This window comes from Miscanthus floridulus, chromosome 6 (assembly GCF_019320115.1).
Source record: "Miscanthus floridulus cultivar M001 chromosome 6, ASM1932011v1, whole genome shotgun sequence".
In the NCBI taxonomy this organism is placed as follows: Eukaryota; Viridiplantae; Streptophyta; class Magnoliopsida; order Poales; family Poaceae; genus Miscanthus; species Miscanthus floridulus.
Genome location: NC_089585.1, coordinates 60748843 through 60755722, shown reverse-complemented (window position 1 = coordinate 60755722; position 6880 = coordinate 60748843). Strand labels below are relative to the sequence as shown.

General features: G+C 37.2%; 1 long non-coding RNA gene across 1 annotated transcript; it reads right to left on the bottom strand.

Moving 5' to 3' along the window:
• Positions 1-5684: 5684 nt before the first annotated feature.
• On the bottom strand, positions 5685-6619 carry LOC136458304 (uncharacterized). Its single transcript, XR_010759966.1, has 3 exons — positions 6396-6619; positions 5915-6021; positions 5685-5824 (listed from the first exon to the last, which is right to left on the bottom strand). It is a non-coding gene; the product is annotated as an uncharacterized lncRNA (long non-coding RNA).
• Between the last annotated feature and the right edge of the window lie 261 nt (positions 6620-6880).

Sequence of the window (6880 nt, the reverse complement as noted above, 5' to 3'; positions counted from 1 at the left end):
GGAGAATTGGCTACTCATGCAGATGTTCTACCATGGGTTGACCAATAGTACCCGTGAGACCATGGATGCTACTGTTGGAGGTGCATTCTTATCACTTACACTTCCAGCTGCGACCACTCTTGTGGAGAAGATGGCCTCCAATCAAGGTTGGAATGAAGAACATGCTCAGACCTACAAAAGAGGTGGAGGTATACATCAACTCAAGGAAGTAGACATATTGTCTGCCAAGATGGACCTACTAATGAAGAAGCTTGAAGATCGAGCTAGTGAAAAGCAAGAAGTCATGCACATTCATGATTCTAGCATGACATGTGAAGTGTGTGGAAACACTGGGCATTTAGGGAACAACTACCTTGAAACCCATGAGGATGTGAACTTCATCAACAACAACTACTATTGTCCTCAACAAAATCAAGGATGGAACCAGCAATAGAGACCGAACTACCAAAGTAACTACCAAGGTGACCCTTAAGGTAACAATTATAATAACTTCAATCAACCACCCTTGAGAGAATTAATTGCTAGCCAATCTAGACTCATGGAAGGATTGTCCAAGAAGGTAGCTACCAATTATAAAATGATAGAAAATATAAGTAATAGAATGGATAGCTTTGCTTCTACCATTAAGAACTAGCATAGCTTTAATAAAATGATAGAATCACAAATAGTTCAGCTAGCTGGCTTCTGTTCCTCTGTCCAACAAAGGTAAGATTCTGGGGCAACCTGAAAGATCTAGAAACTACAAATCTTGTCGATATTCATAATGCAAGCTTACTACTACACGGAGCCATCGGCGGGAAGGTGGATAGATTGCCTGAGAAGAAGAGCGATCCTAGGAAGACCTGTCATCCCCTTCGTGATTGGACCTCACATCTTCTAGGAAGCTGTCTATGACTTCGGAGCAAGTGTCAACATCATGCCTGAGGTAATCTATGATCGAATTAATGGAGATGCTTTATTGTACACAAATATGCAGTTTATAGCTTATAGATCAATCACTTTGTTACCCCAAGGGAGTTCTTGAAGATGCCATTATTCAAGTGGGACATTCATATATTCTCGTAGACTTTGTGGTTTTGGAAATAGGTGGAGATGTAAGGGCACCCATTATTTTGGGCTAACCTTTCCTAAGCACCGCTAAAGCCATCATCTACGTGGACAGTGCCAAGATCTGCTTCACAATCAAGGATAGAAAGGAGAAATTTTCTTTCAAGAATCGTATCTTGCAATCTCTTGGACATCTGTAGACGCTGTACTTTCCCAAAGAGACAACAGGGACCAAGAACAATAGGAGAAGAAGGAAGAACAGAGCTAGGTAGCCATAAGAAGAGATAGTCAACATGATCAACACACTCTGATCCAAGTATGAACACCTCACTTCACCATTCCTTCCTAAGAAGGATGATCCAGGCATTCCAATGATCGAGCGTACCTTTGGACAAAGAATCTTCTACAAGACCTTCTGTGATATTAGATTAGGAGTCAACATAATGTCCAAGGTAATGTATGAATATTTATTTAGGTGATGGACCTTTGTTCCCTACATATACGCAATTGCAGATGGTGGACCAATCAATCTGATTCCCGGAGGGGATAGCAAATGATATTATGGTAAGAATACATGATCACTATTCCCCTACTGACTTCATGGTTCTAGACATGGGTGAAGAAGAAGATGATACACCCATCATCCTTGGAAGACCATTCCTCAACACCACCAATGTGATCATCTATGTCGGATCTAGACAAGTCCACTTCCAATTCCCTAGAGAAAAGGTACGCTATTATTTTAATAGTTATACTTATGAGCAGCCTAAGAAGTACCGCTTTAGCGGGAGACGTCGATCATCCCAAAACCAGAAGAATCAATCTCCAAAGAATGAATGGGAGGAAGATAAGGAACCTGAAGGAGTTGTAAAAGATGAACCCGCTCTGCCAAAGTCAAGTCCACAGACCAAGCAGGTGTGGAAGGAGAAGGTAACATCATCACCAGAGTCACAAGAGGCGCAATCATCAAAGTCTCCATCCCTAAGACTGAATGATGCATCGAAAAAGTGAAGGACTCTTCTCCAGCCAAGTCATGTTCGGAGGACTGAAAAATCTGAACCCTAGACATGAGGTAACATTGGTAGTTATCCATATTTACTTTTAACATTGCATGAATTATTTTTCACTTTAGCATATTTACTTTTCTGCATTAGCATTGCATTTACAAAAGGAAAAATAAAAAGTTTCATTATTGCATTATATCATTGCATCACAAAGCTTAAAGCCACATGTGAATAAATCTACAGTGTGTAAAAGCCCGTAGAAATATTTACCATGGTGGCATAAAAATAAAAATAAACATGCATGCATATTTCCTTTCTGCATTATATAAATAAGAAAATCCAAAAATATATTAATTAGACATCCTGCTAGAACTTTGGCAATTAGGAAATATGTCTAAACCCCCAAGGATAATAAATCTCTAAATGGCTGACCGCTAACCCCTCATATTAATCTATGACACGAGTTTTTGTGTTCTTGTTGGAATATTTTGTAGGATGATCAAGAGTAAAACCATCCATCCGAAGAACATATTCCTGAGCCGCTGCTACACCCGTTGCATGAGGAAAACAACTTCTAGAAGGATGAGAGAGATTTTAAGAAAGACCACGACAACATCTAGCTTGGGGGAGGAGCATCCCCCATGTATCTAGCTAAGTATTTCTTTCCCTTTTTGGGTTTACTATCTTTGAGTTTTATGTATATTTGCTAGAGTCATAAAAAGATGCATAACAAGTTCAAACAAAATAAAAATTTATGTTGGCTATATATATAGTAGGGTGCGATCTTAAAAATGAAAACAAAATAAAAGTCTGTCTAGTTTAGTTTTTAAGATTTAAATAAAAGAACTCTGAGGATAATCTTTTGCAATGGAAATGGTGAATAGTTGCTCTATCGTAATTCCATTCAAGTACCTAGTTTTCAGCCTTGAATTCTCCCAAGTTTTGGATACGACTGTTTTGATATAAGAATTTACTCTGAACTTAAAACTCGTGGGTAGCATATGCTTGATCTAAGTCTAGTTAATTGATGGATATGATATGAGAAGGTTTGAGCTGCTGTTTATCTTGTTCCTAGTGATACTAAAATTATGGAGATTTATCTTTTGAAAAACATAAAAATCTTACATGATGAGCTCTTGTATGACAAAGCTTGAATTCCTACCAGAACCATATATGATATTTAGATTTGAAAAACTTCTACTCATATATGTTGCTTGTTTTGCATTGAGTTTAGTCAAGCTTTGTTGATGCCTTATGAGAGGTTTGTCATGCTCTTGAAATCAAGATCACGTACACACCACCCAAATATGCACTACTCCTACACTAGGGGGTAGGTGCAAAAACATACCATTACATCTAGATCCACCCAAAAATGTTTTACTCCTACACTGGGAGTGAACACCTAAAAATATGCCCTATAGGATATCCATCAAATAAATGCTCCAAGTTCTTGTTGCTATCTATCAAAAGTTCTATTGAAGAAAAGAAACATGTGGCTATGCAAAAGTTATTCATAAAAAAAGAAAGAGATAAGAAAAGAATGGACAAGTGTCCGAATTACTAAAACAATGGGTACACAGATGCCCGCCTGAGAATAAGAAAAAGAAGATGAATAAGATACCCCTGTTTTCTTGCAAAGTTGTTTTGAAGTTTCAAAAGAGAGATATGTTTTCAAGGAGCAAAGTAGAATTAGGTTAGCCACCATATATATCCACCATACATACACACACATGCACATCTTGATTTGATTATATGACTTAACTCTCTTTGGATCTGAGGTTTGACTTTACAATATATGTATTGCAAGTATGCTCTTTCATGCTTGTTACACTCCTATGAGCTCCACATAAGCCTTAGTTGTAGGAAGAGAAAGGCATAACTTTATTATTGCCTTGGAAAGGATCCACAAATACCACATATATTGAGAGACTTGAGATTGTCATACAATGTAAGCTCTAAGTTTTATTTTGAAAACTTACAAAAACTCTAGAATGCTAGGTTGAACAAAGAACTTGTGACATAGTGCTTGACTTGATCGTTCTATCTTTTAATTGCTCAAGACCTAAGTGAATGCTAAGAAGCCCCATGGTTGAAGGTAATATAGGTGAGTTTGAAAGTCAGATCAATTTATTCTAATTTAGAGGAGAATTCTTAGTTTGAACGCATGTGTGCTTTTGAGGAGTTGCTTCGATGTTTTTAAAATTCCTGATCCAATTTTTGCTAAGTTTAATTTTGCTAAGGGACTAGCAAAGGTTAAGCTTGTTGATGGTAGTTAACAACCATTATAAACCATCAATTAAACATGTATAAGGGCATAAATATAATCACCAATGAAGGTTAGGGGTTTAAACTAATAAATTCTATGAGTTTTGGTGAATCTATGTTTCCAGTAGGGTTTAATAAAAAAACCACCAAGGATGACCTAATCATCAAAGGAAAATACAGAGTTCTGTCATGGTACCTATGTGGAAAGACTCTAGAAGGGTCCAGAAGCCACGTCACCAAAGCGGAGGGCCACCCCTGACAGGTGGGGCCACCCAGCTTGTAGGTGGGGCCGCCCGGCTTGTAGGTGGGGCCGCCCGCCCCCTCCTAGGCCCACCTATCAGCCAACTTCGTATGGCGGTCTCCCATCACCTTTGAGGATGCATCTATGCCATTGCTTAAGTCAGTTTGATCCAAGGGCTCACGTTGGACCCTTAAGGCTATATAACCCAGCCCCTGCCTCCCCTAGGAATCAGAAGTCATCAAGTCATTTGAGAAGATAGAAACCCTAATCTCCTCAGAGCTCCTCCTCCATAGCATAGCTAGTTAGGATAGATCTAGAGGGAGGTAGCAGGACTTCACTTGGATTTCCGATCTTGTCAAGAGCGTGGTTCGGTATAAAGTTTATACCCCTCTCTCTTGTTTCTCCATTATTTTTATATGCTAGTTACAATTGTTATGACAATCTTAGTGTTCATCTTATTCATATTCTTCGTTATGATGTTCATCATCTACTTTGATTATATACTTAGTATAGCTAGTTTATCATTACATATAGGCATAAGTTCGCAAAGCGCTCGCTCCAAAGTACATGGGGTGGGTGGTCGACATTGTGGTTACATTCCTGCGGATACACACTATATTCTGGGTCATGTGGTAGATCACGGATGTGACACTCCCGTTGAGTCCTTTGTATTCCACTCTCCAAATATAGGTGCACGTAGGATCCGATTACGAAGGTAGAACCAGCTCTACCCTCAATATTCCTTAGTAATATCCCTTATGTGTAGATATGATGATGATCTTAGCCATGATTACTAGGTGTAATTGCACTAATCAAATATATGCTTTGATTTGTAATTAAGAATGACTTAGGAATTATTCCTCTAATATTCTACCTTACCATGCAAATGCCATAGAAAGGAGTACTCTGAGTGATTTATCATTATCAGTTGATCAATACTTATCAAATATATATATCTTATCCTATGACTTACCCCTGTTATGAGTAGAATATTGGTTATGGTTTACTTCTCCATCAATAGTATAAGTTATCAACATGTCTAACAGTGTTATTTCACTGATAAAATAATTGTACCATGTGTATACACATTTTTTACCACAGTGAACTAAGTTGGAATTATCTAAATGGAGTGTACAATACAAAAGGACCATAGAAATAAACATGTCTAACAGTGTAATCTGCTCTCCCAAAGGCTCATTTAGCTAGTTACTTCTTTGATTTCTTCACTTTTCATCTCCATCCTTTCGTCCATGCAAGAATTGATCATCTCCAACAGTTGGAATGTTAATATAAATGTTTTAATTATATAAAGATAATCAGAATAAGTCAGTAAAATAACTCTGAGTTAGGTGCATACATATACTCCAATTTCGCAGTAGAACATTCCCCTGTACCTTCTGATAAATCTTCTGCTAATAAGAAATTGCAATCCGGAGTCCCTTAGTCAATGCATTGCTGATGACCCTGGACAAATTGATTACTCATAATGTCAAGCAGTCTAGAAGAAGATATCATCCTACAAAATTCATTGACTAAATAATTATTTTTTCTACAAAAAGTTGTAAATAATCACTAGAATGGTTATCATACAAACTAAGCTATATTGTAGTCCCATAGTAGAACTACATGTGACCCTGTACCTTCACGATCCTCTTAACATCTTGTATGCAAAGGAAAATAGGTAAATCTTTCAGTGCATGATGCACACAAACTATATAAGAAAAATTTGCAGTTCCCAAACAGATTTAGCTGAAGCTCATTTCACTTCAAAATAAGTGAACAACAAATTTATTCCCTAGTATTTTATTAAGCACATGCTGAGAATGTTAGTGTGCTACCAGATGGGACAGATCCTTTGCAGACTTTCACCCCCAAAAAAATATGTTTAAAACAACACGTCATTCCAAATACCCAGGATTATGATTGTTCGAACTGCAAGATTAATACTGTGTTAGTTTCATATGCTATGATACATGATAATTGAAATAGGATCTCTCGCAGATTAATAGATTATCTAGAAGGCATATTAAATTGGGTACCAGTCTGTCAGTATATACTCATATAGATCCAATCAGACAATGCAAAAATTGCAGACAAGTGTATATACTGGGAAAAGGGAGGCTAATCTAGCTAGACATTAATTTCTTAAAAACTTAATTATTCTAAATACCCAGGTTTAGAAGATATATGCTTTTTCTACACAGTTTACAGGAAAATGAAGATATCTCTATATCTAAGCACTAACAATAATCACACAGAAATAAAGCAATACATGAATAATCAGTCTAGAGAAGAATATATTTTAGGGGAAGGAAAACTTATT